Source organism: Triturus cristatus, chromosome 3_2 (assembly GCF_964204655.1).
Source record: "Triturus cristatus chromosome 3_2, aTriCri1.1, whole genome shotgun sequence".
NCBI classification, from domain to species: Eukaryota; Metazoa; Chordata; class Amphibia; order Caudata; family Salamandridae; genus Triturus; species Triturus cristatus.
In genome coordinates this window covers 933,449,397-933,463,479 of record NC_140584.1, presented here as the reverse complement: position 1 = coordinate 933,463,479, position 14,083 = coordinate 933,449,397, and the positions used below count along the sequence as shown (strand labels likewise).

General features: G+C 44.5%; 1 protein-coding gene across 2 annotated transcripts in view; it reads right to left on the bottom strand.

Annotated features, from left to right (window-relative positions):
• The window catches only part of BRIP1 (BRCA1 interacting DNA helicase 1), a 1,188,160-nt gene extending 1,178,221 nt beyond the window's left edge, over positions 1 to 9,939 (bottom strand). Inside the window, exon 1 of one of the 2 annotated variants that reach the window (XM_085649424.1) lies at positions 9,859 to 9,939. The gene's annotated coding sequence lies outside the window, so the exon portion shown is untranslated. The other variant, XM_085649423.1, reaches the window with a different exon arrangement.
• Between the last annotated feature and the right edge of the window lie 4,144 nt (positions 9,940 to 14,083).

Below are 14,083 nucleotides of genomic sequence, written 5' to 3'. Positions count from 1 at the left end.
CAGGTAGGGGGGGTGCCGGTTCCAACTATATTATGGTTTTAAAAGCACTTGCTAGCATTTCGTGCCTCCAGCAAATCACAAAGTGCATACATTGTAAGTAGGTCAATGGGTTATGGTTTTTTTTACGGGAGATCCTTTTGTTACTTCGTTTTACAAGTTAAACTCATAATATATAGCAATGAGCTATTGCCTGTCATCAAAGAGCTGTAGAGATACTACAAGGTAGAGATTAGAGCAACATATTTTTTGTACAGTCTTTCATTATTCTAATTATGCAAAAAGTCGAAATAAATTCTTATCAATAAAGAGGACTCCTAACCATGGTGTTACAGTTTAAACGTTGAGTTTATGCTTCTTCAGATCAAGCACTCCTAAACTATACTGCCTATCAGTATGGATGACATGCAACTCCTACACCTTGAAGTTCTCGGTCTTATGAAACATTTCTTATACATTGATTTACATGTGTGACTGATTGTCTCTGTGTAATGTAGGTGTGGTGTGGTGTGTTTTGGCACCATACCCTGGTATGAGTGGCGCTACAGAACTAATTAAATGTATCTTAGAGAGAGTGTTTATGCGGACTTGAGGGGCACTGTTAAAGGGTGGTAGTGAGGGATTCAGTGGCAGAGGTGGTCATTGGGGAGCACCAACAAACATTTTCATACCAGGCGCCACCAGTCAAAGTAGAAACTCATGTCCATTGTGATGCCAAGTTTGCGGCTAATTTTGTGGTCTGTGACGTAATGATCCAGTTGGGAATTCCTGAGGGGATCAGATTCGATATTGGCACACACAGTTCTGTCAATAATATATTCTCCCACCTCACCACTCTGTTGGGCATGACACAAAAACTCTTGTTAGCTTACCACTCCTAAAGTAACAAAATCTGGGTGTGCATTAACGGCCTCCCAAAAACAAAATAAGTAAATTGTATGTTACACTGGAAAATAAATGGTTGTACTGTCTCCCACTAGCACTGTTCACCTCGAGAAACACCCCAGGGTCAGACCACCCTTTGACCCCCACAGCAGATACTGACAGGGAGAAGGATGAACACTGTTGTGCCACTAACTAGACAGAGGTGGCAGACAGGGTGCACCTGAAATAGTACAAACTGAAATGTCTGTTTATTTGTCTCACCTAACACAAGTGTCAAAGTCTCTAAACAGGGAACACTGTAGCTGCCACGCGTGTCAATGCCCCTCCAGATGTCGCCCATCTTCTGCATGACCAACAGATACCCTTGCCATTGGGAACTCTAAATTGCATCCAGAACTTTTTCTCCATTGGAGAGATTCTGGTAGCACAGTTACTGCAGTGAAAAATTTGCAGCTACAAGCGATGGATTTCTTTCTCTCTCCAACATCTGCCTGGCCCTAGCTGTGCCATCCATAACTTTGGACATCGAGCAGGAAAAAGAGGGGAGAGAACAGGAGAACAAACCGGAGTTAAGCCTCCCTTTACCGCTTCAACAAGAGACACTTATTTTAAGTTATGTGCTTTAGTTTTATTTTTCCTTCTCTGTGCGCTAATACTGATACTTTTTAGCCCTCGTCTATTTCTATTTCTTCCATTTCATTTATCCTACATCAACTATTATACGCATGTGCAGAACAGCTGATAATGATATTCACCATAATCCTCTCTACACTGCTTGGTTTGAAAATATGTGGTACCAGCACATGCACAGTATAGGCACATCTAACACCAGTTGTAATGTATGCTCCCTCATCCCCCATGTTGCTGCAGTAGATACATTGCATCACCCTAAAGAGGTATTCCCAAGCATTTACTCATTATCTTTTGCACCTTTTTTATGTAGAATAAAAGCACAGCTGCAAACAACACATCTTAGCCCCATTACTGCACAAGTTAAAACAACTAGATTTGATACCTTCACTGAAGTACTACAGACCTTGACAGATAGACTAGAGAAACGAGATCAGATATCAAGAATGAAGAAAGCAGGTCATAAGAGAGTTTGGTCCAAGAGGAAAAAAGGGATATTAGACCAGGGTATTTTAGGGGGTAACTCAACCATCATCCAAATGTAGTAATTATTTGGCTAAACCTCTACCCCTGATCGCTCAGGTAGGCCACTACTCAATGTCACAGGATCCGTATTTGCCCACAAATTACATACAGGAGCCAAGTTTACCTCCTGAGCTATACCATTGTAGAATGGCACAGAGACAAGTATCCCTTTGAAATCTGATAACATAACAGGACAATGTCAGCAATTATGGTAAGCAAAAATACAGGGATATATATGGACAAGAGGTAACACACACCCTAGAACAGCAATGAAACTAACAGTTTTCTCTTTGTTTCAGAGGAAATATTACAGTAAAGGTGGGAAGTAACCTCAACTGCAACACTTCTGTGGATGACGGCGCCATGCAGGGGGGCACCTCCGGCCTGATGGATCCCTTTTGTAAGTGCGAGACTCAGCTCAACATGTAACTACCCCCGACTTGGAATGGCCTCTGTGACTGTACACACCCCCTCCCTGGTGATACAATAAGTGGGCTTCTCCGATTTGTATGACAGTCCCATGTGTAGTCTAAGAGACTTTGTTTCACGTCAGCGGGAGAAAAAAGCTTCAGAATACTATGGCACTGCGGTTTGGGAAAACGGTCCCACAGACTATTCAATGATACATGTGGTCCTAAGTAGCATGGTGGTAGTCATTAGCGGTTGCCACCGGAAGATTGACCCGGGGGGAAGCGGAGATGGTCTGGCTCGAACCAGATGCGGTTTGCAAGCCCCCTGTGAGCTCCCCTGCACTTGATTTTGAAGTAGAATCAGAATTAAAGTTGATAATGACGACCTTGAGGGGGGTGGGGCTGTGCAAGAAAACAATGGGACATTGGCTGAGGCCATTCAGACATAGCATGATCTACACAAGAAGATGGTTGAAGAGGGGGGTGCGCCGGATGAGTGGTTCGAGGGCTAGTTCGAATGGGTGCCATCCTGGATGTCTGGGTTGTTCAAGGCCTTGGTGCCTCTGATGGTTATGTTGCTTTTGACGTGTGTAATTTTTCAGGTGGTAATAGCATAAAGCAAAAGGATGACAGCTAATGTAGAAGGAGCATTTATGGTTAGGAAGAGTGCTAGGGATATAAGGGCACAGAGTAGTGGGTATGAGGCGATTTCCCCTAGAAGATGGGAGGTTAGTAGAAGTAGTTGAAGAATCAAACAGAGGGGGGAATGATATCAGGAAAAACATGGGATACATTATACACAGAGCCACACACCGGAGGCCTGAGACTTCCATGCAAAGTTTTCAAGCTCGACAATTTTAGGGCCCTGTAGGAACACAGACTGCTGCACAGAAAATAACATGTTACCAGGGTCAATATGTTTAGCTGAGCTAATTAGATCACATAGTTTATTAAACGATTAGGAAATAGCTTGCGGTCAGTAAGTTGAGCTACTGCATGAAACTTCGATCAAATCTCCCTCCAGACTCAGGAAGCCAGTAGTGCTTAAACGCAGAAGCTGCAAGAATAGGATACCTCAATTTCCATTTGCTAGAGGAACGAGTCAAAATGCACCAATCACATAACAGCCAGCTTCCTCTGAAGAGCTGCGGTTTCATACACCTTTAAGCTTGAACAGGTACATAGGATGAAATACCAGGTGCACATCCTGCTTTAGTACATACTGATGCACATGTGCATGCTTCTGCCGAGTCAGATAGCTGGTCACTCGCTTCTGCAGAAACCACATACAAAAGGTAAGATAAGATTGGTGAATCAGCGTTGAGCAGGACATAACCATGCACTGCACTATTAGATAAATATAGCTTTGCTCCACTTAAATTCTGAGAACCGAAACCCACATGGTGGTTTCCACGCTCATCATGTGAGGATAGGCCCATGTACATGAGATTCTGTTTCTGAGAAATTGGTACATCTACTTATACTATCTTGTATGTTCTGTGTGAACATTGCCTACGTCAATGATCAACTTGTGACCTTTTCCATTGTGGTAATAAAAAGGGCTGCTTCTGAGCTAAAACTCCAGACATCAAGTTGCATCTTCTTGGACGTGAACTGATCTCTCCAGTAGTGACTGATCCTCACTGCAGTATTGTAATAAACTCATATTGCTGTGTCAACTTGTTTTTCTTGGTGTTTGTTCAATAGATTTTCCCTCCAACATATTCCTCTGGATCTTCTCTTCTCTACCATCATTTGTTCTTCTTCCATTCTCCACTTTTTCATTTATATCTTCTGTCTCTCTCCTTTTCCTCTCATCTCCATACAACAGAGGTCCACCACAAATAGCTCAGAAGCTACTGGTGGCTCTCAGACATGAAACGAAGTTCAAAACCTCATTTCGAAAGTCTGTGCATATTAAACAAAGGCAGCACTGCTCATCGCAAAACCTTATAGTGACAGACAGTCACACAAACATACAGTGTGTCAGTCTGTCGGGTCTGCCACATGACTGTCTGGTTCCACTCTCATACTAGCTAAGTCACAAGGAGATTGGCTATGTTGTAGGCCCTGCTCTATCAGTTGCACTGTGTGTGAATAATGGGCCATGAAAGAAGAGTGCCATTAGTAGCCTGAGCAATAACCAGTGCAGATCCACAGTAGTATGAGACTGCAGGAGCCAAAGATAAAATGTGTTGGGTGCCTGATAAGCCAGAGAGCTGTGTGTGGACTCAGAGCTGAGACAATTAAGAGCCTCCTGTGCATTCATCTGTGTAAGTGCATGTACGTGTGCCTGTGTACCTGTGTGTGTGACATTATGTCCCTCCCTAACAGTGTCACTCCTTGGAAGCTATACTTGGTGTCAAGGACCACCAAGGTAAATGCTATCGCCCATCAAAGAGGTTATTCTCTGGTCTAAATGTGCCTGCTCGTGACGTAAATTGCCAATGGCATAATAATGTCATCCTTGACTACCTTAGGCAAGCTTGGCCTAGTTGCGGAATAATGGCAGCCATCATTGATGCATTAAGATTATGAATGGCCTATTTTAACAATTTGTGACATCATTTTGGCCACACCCTTGAATAATAATGGTCTACACTGCTATATGGTCGGCATCCTGGATGTTATGGTATCTAGCCCTGGAGCAATGGGAATAATGGCGGGCAGTCTTCGTATATTACAGTCATCCTTGGTGTTATGGTGAGCATGCACCAGCTATCATTGTGATAACTGGGAGATTTAAGCAGAATCTGTCCATGAGCTGCATGTTCTTGATGAAAATGACAAGCTGTGACGTGTTTGCATCTTTTTCCTCCTACTTCTTTTCAGTTTGTGTGTTTTTCTCTCTCTTGCTCGCAGTCAGCATCTGATGAAGAAAAATAAGTGCTGGTCCCAAGATGAGTGCCTGTGGGTCCCACCGGCAACCACTGGCTCAAATTAAGCACTTGAACCAGGGTACGTGAGTGAGAATGAGCACAGCGGGAGAACATGAAGGGTCTGAGAGCAATGAGAATGTCGTCATACCCGAAGGCCTTCGATCACCGAGGGTTGACACACCTGGAAAATCCAGGTAAACCTGGGGACAATATATGGTTTGTGAATATGGTTGGTGAATAAATAATAAGTACTACGTGGCTTGACTACATGTGGCTAGCAGCCCTCATCTGCTGTCATGTATCCATGAGGCACAAAAAGTGATTACAGTCAGTTTTATCCTAGCAATCCCATCCATGGCAATATTTATTGTATCTGTGACCAGCCTTTTCTTGTGGTCTGCCCTAGGTAATATCCTGTGAAGACATCATCATGCAAATTTGCATGCTCAAAGCCTGGAAAATCCTACATTTTTTGGGTAACAGAATATGGCACGTATACAACACTAAAGGCTCTAACAAGGATTCACGTGCCAGGCTCTCTCCAGTTCCTAATGCCGAACGTTTTGCTTTATGAGTTTTATACTGGAAAATTAAGAGGATCCAGCATAGGAGCTTTATACAAGTAATCCATAAAGGTTACTAAGCTGTATATAGGGGATCAAGAGAGCTTCTTCTATGCAACTTTAGACCATTGTTATAATGAATAGGTTCAGTAGCCAAGATGTAGATTAAGGATGAAGGTTTAATGTTCTTAGTTCTTAAGATGGTCTTGTAGTAGATCTGTATCTAGCCCCAACAGGAGCAGCCTCCCTGCTGCTCAGCCCATACTCCAACTGACACTCCACATCACAGGCATCCTCATATTCCATTACATCACCATGCACTCCAACATTCCACACAGCACATTCACACTGGCTGAGCAGCAAGGGCAGAGAAACAGGAAAGATGCATTATACCATAAACCAGATACAACACATCTTCCCCCTTTATATAACACATATAATATTGTGAATACAAGAAGGAAGCATAGCAATTACATAAAGAAACTTGCATATGAAAATGCTGCAATAGCATCATGGAAACATTGCATATGAAGGAACACAACGCATTCCATGAGAGGACATGCATACAAATACATAAGATAAAATCCAAAGAAACCATTGCAAAATGTAAGATGCAACATTTCATTAAATATACCAAAAGGTGACACACATCTACCCCTTTGCAGAGCAAATGAAAATAACAAGAAATGCAAGATACCAACGATGCTCTTATATAAAGGTAAATCTTGCATATTAAAGGACTGAAGATGGAAAAAAATAACATTCAAGTAAAGAAGGAAAAATATGAAAATACATATTTCCCTTCACACGCGTACCAATTCTAACGCACACACCAAGCAGACGCATACGAACAATATGACACTCCGAGTTACCACCACAACACACCAGCTGGCCAGACTAGCATGGAAATGAGAAATAACACAGAACACCAACCATAAAAAGTAAGAGACAAAACTAGGTACTCCCAAAATAACGCACCACACAGGATTCTCCTACTCAACACATGGGAACAAAAAAACACGAAACCAGACAAAAATGAAATGGGTGGAATGCACCCATCTCATCATCCCTGCAGATAGGGCATCAAGTGAAAATTAATGATGCGTGAAAACTATACCCCAATAGTGTATAAACTAAATCTAAAAATAAAACCAACATGACAATAAATAAGTGTGGAATCCACACACAAGAACCTTGAGCAACAAGTGAAAACGCACATTGTCATTGGAACTTATAATGTAGCAGAAAATATCAAGTTCTCTCGCACAGAGAACTTGCGCACCAGAATAAAAATAAAATCAAACCAACATGCCAGAAATATGAATGACTATTCCACGCACAAGACCCTTACGCACAGGTAAGAATAGACACTGACAGAATAAACCTTTAACGTAGCAACATCAGAGCAATAAACCCCACGAATGGGAAACTTGCAAACTTAGGGGCATATTATCAAGCCAAGCGATAAAATTAGCGCCGCTTTAGCTGCAGAAAACTGCCGCTAAAACGGCGATAATGGGCTTGATAATATGCTCTATGGAATTCTAATTGAAGCCCATGTTAAATGTGAAGGACATCTAACATGTGCTTCAATTGGAATTCCAATTCCAGTTTTCTGCCGCTAAAGCTGCGATAATTTTATCGCCTGGCTTGATAATATGCCCCTAAATACTGGAAACTAAACTATCATGAAGGAAATATAAAGGTGACAAGTCCACGCACAAGTATTTGCACACAGGTGGAAGGTCACACTGCAATCTCAAAACATACCAATATCAGTGATAATTCACACATACGGAAAACTTGCATGCCAATATAAAAAGACACCAAAAACTGGCGCAGCATGACCTGAAGACAACATGAAAAAATAATCATACTAATGAAAAATCGAAGCACTCTGCAATACATGCCAGAATTAATTACAAACACACTAAATACATGCCAGAAGAAAAATAGCAATAAAAAGCAGCAAGAATTGAATCAAAACATAAACCGATCATCTTGAATATCATGGCAGATCTGAAGATTAACAAATCAAAAATGGAACATTCACAATAATGCAGGGGACTGATCCTTACGCACCAGTGAGCGATTCCTCACCCGAAGACCCTCACAGATCACAAGTATCTTAAAATGCTGACCAACAAAGGCTACTAAAAGGAAACTTTAAACTCCGTAATTGGAGGGAATCGTGCTGGAAAGTTGAAAAATGTCAATGGCAAGAGCCATGTCAGTGGCGAGACCCTGTCATTTCAGGTATTCACCTGGAAACACTTGAAAACGGAACACGCAGCGAGAGGAGGAGTAAATCAGAAGCAGTGCGTAGAAGACGCCTTACCAGAGACAGTCTCCACACACAGCTTCGTGCCAAGCACCATCTGCACGGGATAACCCCCCTCTCCTCCCCCCTCAGACAGAGTCTATAGGCTCAGGGAAGGAAAGTAGAAGAACAAAGATGGCAGCACATAGGAAAAGTACGTCCGGGGTACCTCCGGGCACATACATGCTGCAAAAGTGCTGCGTTGCTGACGAGAATGAAAAGACCGCCGCTGACATAGCTCACAGCAGCGGTTTACCATAAGATCATGCGAACCCATCAACAAGGTAAGGGGGTGCGATAAGGTAAGGGTGTGCTGACACCAGAACATGGGCTTCTATTGGAATTCTCAAGGGCATATTATCAAGCCCATTATCGCCGCTTTAGCGCCAGTTTTCTGCCGCTAAAGCAGCGATAATTTTAACGCCGTTTCTTGATAATATGCCCCTTAGTTCTTAAGATGGTCTTCTAGTAGATCTGTATCTAGCCCCACCAGGAGCAGCATCCCTGCTGACACTCCACATCACAGGCATCCTCACATTCCAAACATCACCATGCACACCAACATTCCACACAGCACATTCACACTGGCTGAGCAGCAAGGGCAGAGAAACAGGAAAGATACATTATACCATAAACCAGATACAACAACCATGAGTCACTCTTCTCTGGTTACCCTAAAAGACTAAGAGGCATATTATCAAGCCAGGCGATAACATTATCGCCGCTTTAGCGGCAGAAAACTGCAGCTAAAACGGCGATAATAGGCTTGATAATATGTTCTATGGAATTCCAATTGAAGCCCATGTTAAATGTGAAGGACGTCTAACATGGGCTTCAATTGGAATTCCATAGAGCATATTATCAAGCCCATTATCGCCGTTTTCTGCCGCTAAAGCGGCGATAATTTTATCGCCTGGCTTGATAATATGCCCCCTAAATAAGCAGTTCTTCTAGGAGACAAAAAGGTAGCGTGTTATAAATAAATAAGACTATATAGAAAACACGTAAGAAAGTGTTCCCGTTGTTATATTATTAAAAACGCGTTTGGGCTTCGTAACGGGTAAAAATGAACTGCACAAATGCCAGCACAATACAGACTTTAAAAGAGGGGATCTGGCACCAGAGGGAGGACAACTGTCAATAACCACATCAAAGGTTTTCGTATGGAGGCATGCTGCAGGAGAGACAGGGAACATATAGGTATTACCTTCCGCGAAAAGCTGCGCCACTATCAGCAACCCTTCAACATTTCCCGCCTCCAACCACGTCATGAGACCCAGCCAATCAGAGCACAGCGTCAAAGACGACTGTCACAGCCAAGCAACGACCAATCAAACCAAATGATGTGTTTACATCCAGATTCTCCTGATGCGCGCCGCTCGGGAGTTTCCAGAAAGTGGGGCATACATCTCACTGCAAAGCGGTGTTTTCATCCTTTAGTCAATTTAAACTTCATATGTAAAAATAAAGCAACGAAATAATCGGAAGAACAATGTTATAACAAGTTACATGTTAAAGAACGGCACTAGCATTGTCTATGAAGGTTTAGTTTTTCCCTGGAAATCCTGCGATTGGGTAAGAAAAACAATCACGCCCTGGAAAAAGATCCACCCCCAGATTATGCTACTATTGCTGCCCCGGAAAAACACCTCTCGCGCTCCGGAAGCGATTGCTCAGCTGCGGTTTGAGTTGTGCGTTGCATGTGGGAGTTTGTTGCGAGTACGACCAGCTCGACGAGGAACTTGTTTGCCTGCCTTTCAGCGTCATTTTAAAGCAGGGGCGGTCATTGGAGACAAACAGCTGTGTAGTACGGAGCAATTAAGAGTGGGTAGAGTCTTTGGTAGGCACGTTGTGTATCTTTTGGGAGAAGGTAGAACGCGCTGTCTACTGCAACACTTCCAATCTTAAGAACTAATATAAGTATTGACACATTTGTATAGCCAGGGCACAAGTCCTAAAAAAAAAGCATTTGAAATGCAATAGGTCTCGCATTGCTGAAAGTGTGAGCTATTGGCGTTGCTAATAATAATGCGAGCTCACTTTCAGCTATGCGAAAGTATTGCATTGCACATGCTTTTTTTGTTGTTTTTGTTGTTAAGGTGAGCGTGGGCAGTGGAAGCACACGGGGAAGGATGGGGGACAACCAGCGAAGCAACAGAGGAGGAGGTGTGAAAACAACAAGGGCAGGAGAGAGGCAGAACGAAGTGAGTCTGGTGGGAATGGTAGCTGCCATGTGCCCCTTTCACAGCCCTCAACAGATCCGTTAGAACCGACATCCTGTAGTTGCATATGCTTATTATGAAAGCACGAGCATGCCACACTAGCTCCACTGCCTGGATTTAAGTGCCCTGAAACGAAAGTTGAGCCAAGCGGCAACTGCATGCCTGGCAAGTTTTTTAGACATAATTTTTTTGCAATTCCACATTCTGCAAACTCTACCCTGAAGGTATTGGAACGCTTTACATAGGTACCACTTACATTAAAAACATTGTTTATATTATTTTTTCAAAATATGAGGATTAGTGACTTGCCCAGAATCACAGAAAGGTGAGCCGACTCCGAGACTGCTGCCTGCTTCCCCAAACTCCAAAGTCAGCAGCTCTAGCAGTTACGCCACAACCTGTCCCTGAAGAACCGAACCATTTTCAGTATTGTTTTGATTACATCCTCTGGCGAGCTGTACTGCGGCCGCCATGTTCAATAGGTCCGGCGTAACCTTTATGGAACGGAAGGGATTTTCGGTGTGAGGTTCCATAACGAAGTCCAGCCACTGCTGACTTTGGCGCCTGATACAAATATACAACATTTCAATTGGAAATCGGGCCCGCTAAGTTGAAAACACGGCATGCAAAAACTGCGCATTCATGAAGCAACCAATGTTTAAAAAAAAAAATGACAGCGTGATCAAAAATCGAAACTGGAACATGCAATAGACGTAAAAGTAAAACTACTCACAACAGCACACAGAAAGTCGATTCTACCCTACGGATTAATCAAGATCGGCATTTAAGGATATATAATACCCAAGTGCTGGAAGGGCTGTGCAGGCGAAACCATGTGGAAACTGTGTTCACAAAAGGGAGTAATGGATGTTTGTAAAGAAGTTTCTGGCCAGCCACACATACGAAAACAAGCAACAAAAAGACGCGCGGCCGCGAGACGCGCTCTGTGGTGGAGGAGGGGGAGGAGCATTGAAGCCGAGCAGGCAAGACTGAGGCGCAAAAGTGAAAGGCTGGCTGGCGAGTGGTGTGAGATGTGCGCGCACCATGACGAGAGAGGAAAGCCATATGGCGCCTCTGCTCGTCATTGTGCGCGTAACCGCACGCCCACGGCCAGCCAGCTAACAGACCGAAGCGCTTCCCCCAAACGGATTGCATGGCGGCACGATGCACGTGATTGTGCGCGTGCTCGACATGCAATCCACTTTTGGGAGCACTTTAAAATGAACCTCTTACTAGAGTCTCGCATAGCGATTGCGTAAACGCAATAGCTAGGCGAGACCTAAAAAGTGGAGAGACTAACCAAATTAGGCAGTATGCAAAGGACATCATGGCGCATGACATTATAGGGCGTGACATCACAACCCATGATCTCGCAAGAAGTGACATCACAAGAAGTTACTTAAGACCGCACTGTAGTGTAATCGTCGCCGTAAATAATGCCTCTGACACAAATTGTGTATTGCACGTTTATTTTCTCCCGAGCGCCGGGAATGCGTCCGCTCATTAACATTCACTCACGGCATCTAAAATGGCCGCTCACATTCCTGGCAGCCTTTGCGCTCTCTAACAACTAGAGCGCATCACCACATATCTCCCCCCCCCTTTGGACACCCACCAATTAACTAGTAGGGAACAGTGAGCATAATTACTTCACAGTCTTACTTGACTCCCATTTCAAAGTCTTCAAACTTCTTGGGCACTTTGACCAGTCTGCCCAGCCTTGTTCGGGAGTGTATAGGGAGGATGGCTGCACTCTTATCACCTACCGGAAGTCTTCCTCCTACCTTCGCATATCCTTGCGGTTCTCTCTAACTCACTCTGCCACCTGGGTTCTTCGGTGTGAGCGGGCTCGTTGTTTCTACACCTCCACTCTCCCCCGAGGTGTATTGGTCTTCACTACTTCGCTTTGGAGTGGTGTTCCTTTGCACTGTGTTCCCAGCTCCGGTACTGTCCCGGGCTCATTTCCTTCCTCTGGGATGGACGAACTTCTTCCCTCCGGATCTTCCCACTTCATGATCTTGTTGCATCTCGCCATTCTGTCCTGTGACCATAGCTTCCCATCACTCAACAGGGCTCACCTGGCATAGGACTCCACCACTTGTAATGGTGGACTAAATTTACTGTCTCCCTTCTTCTTGAGAACGGCTTGTTTCACTCTCACCCACTCACCCCTTTTTAGGGTCACATCCTTTCCGTCGTTTGTTGTAGTACTCGGTGTACACGGCTTGCGCCTTGTCAATGTTGCGACGCACCACCGCTGGTGACCACCTGCTTTGGACGATTAATTGTTTCCATGCTAGGTTGTCTCTCGTGAAGGGGTCACGCCCTCGGAGTATTTTGAATGGGCTGTATCCAGTGTTTGTCGTGGTGATGCGGTATGCCCATAGCATTCGTTGGAGCTCCTTTTCCCAGTTCTGTCCAGCACTTATCGCTGCTTGTACAGACCCCGTAATTACTCGATTGAATCTCTCTGCTAGTCCATTTCCCGCCGGGTGGTACACTGGAGTGTGTTTGACTTCGATTCCGTTGCGGTCCATGAATGCGTTCGATTTCACAGAAATGAATTGTGGTCCATTGTCGCAGGTAATCACTTTTGGGATTCCTTCCCTCAAGAATGTGGAAGTGAGGAAAGTTAGCACCGCTTCAGTGTCCGCCACTTCACATACGTCCACTTCAGGCCACTTGGAGTAGCTATCCACCAGTACTATCACGTACTTGGGCACGCCTTCTGTGTCCAGAATGGGACCTAGTATATCTACGGAAAGTGTTTCCCACGGACTGAAAGGACAGGGAATTTCCCTAGAGGCGGGCGTAGTAGTACTTGGGTTTTGTCTGCCCGGTTGCATTGTTCGCACGTTCTGACATGTTTCTCTAGTTGGCTGTCCATCGCTGGCCACCAGTACGCCTGCTTTGCTCTTGCCTTAGTTTTCATGATCCCCAGGTGCCCTTCATGTAGAATGGTTAGCAGATGATTCACCAAAGGCAGTGGAGGGACCACCTTGTCCCCTCTTAGTAGGAAAGTGAGGTTGTCTCCTATAGATAATTCCTCCCGGACTTCCCAGAATTTCTTCAGACTGCTATCTAGATGCTTCTTGTCCGGCCACCCTTGTGTTACGTAGCTCTTCACAACCTCCAAGGTTCCGTCTTTAGTGTACGCTTCCTCCCACTCTTGTGCACTAATCACTCCTTCGTGGTCTTGTGTGAGTGCTACCATGTAGTCTTCCCATTCTGAGGGCTCCTGACCTGCTGTTGGCTCCATCGCAGGTGCTCTGCTAAAAAAATCAGCGACTTTGTTTTTGGTACCAGGAATGTATTCTACTTCATACACTTAATCAAGTAGTCTCAGGGTCATCTTCGCGATACGGGGGGTCGCGTGTGCGTGTCCACAGGATGTCAAGACTCTTACCAGTGGTTTGTGATCAGTGCGGAGTAGGAATTTCGAACCCCACAAAAACTGTCTGAAACGTTGCATTGCCCATACAGAGGCTAACATCTCCTTTTCTATCACGCTGAATTTTTCCTCGTTGGGTGCTAGAGATCGTGAGGCAAAGCTGATTGTTGTGACTTCTCCCTCCTGGGATCTCTGCATTAGCACCGCGCCCAATCCCTTGTCGCTGGCGTCGGTGGTTAATATAGACAGGGCTGCTTGGTC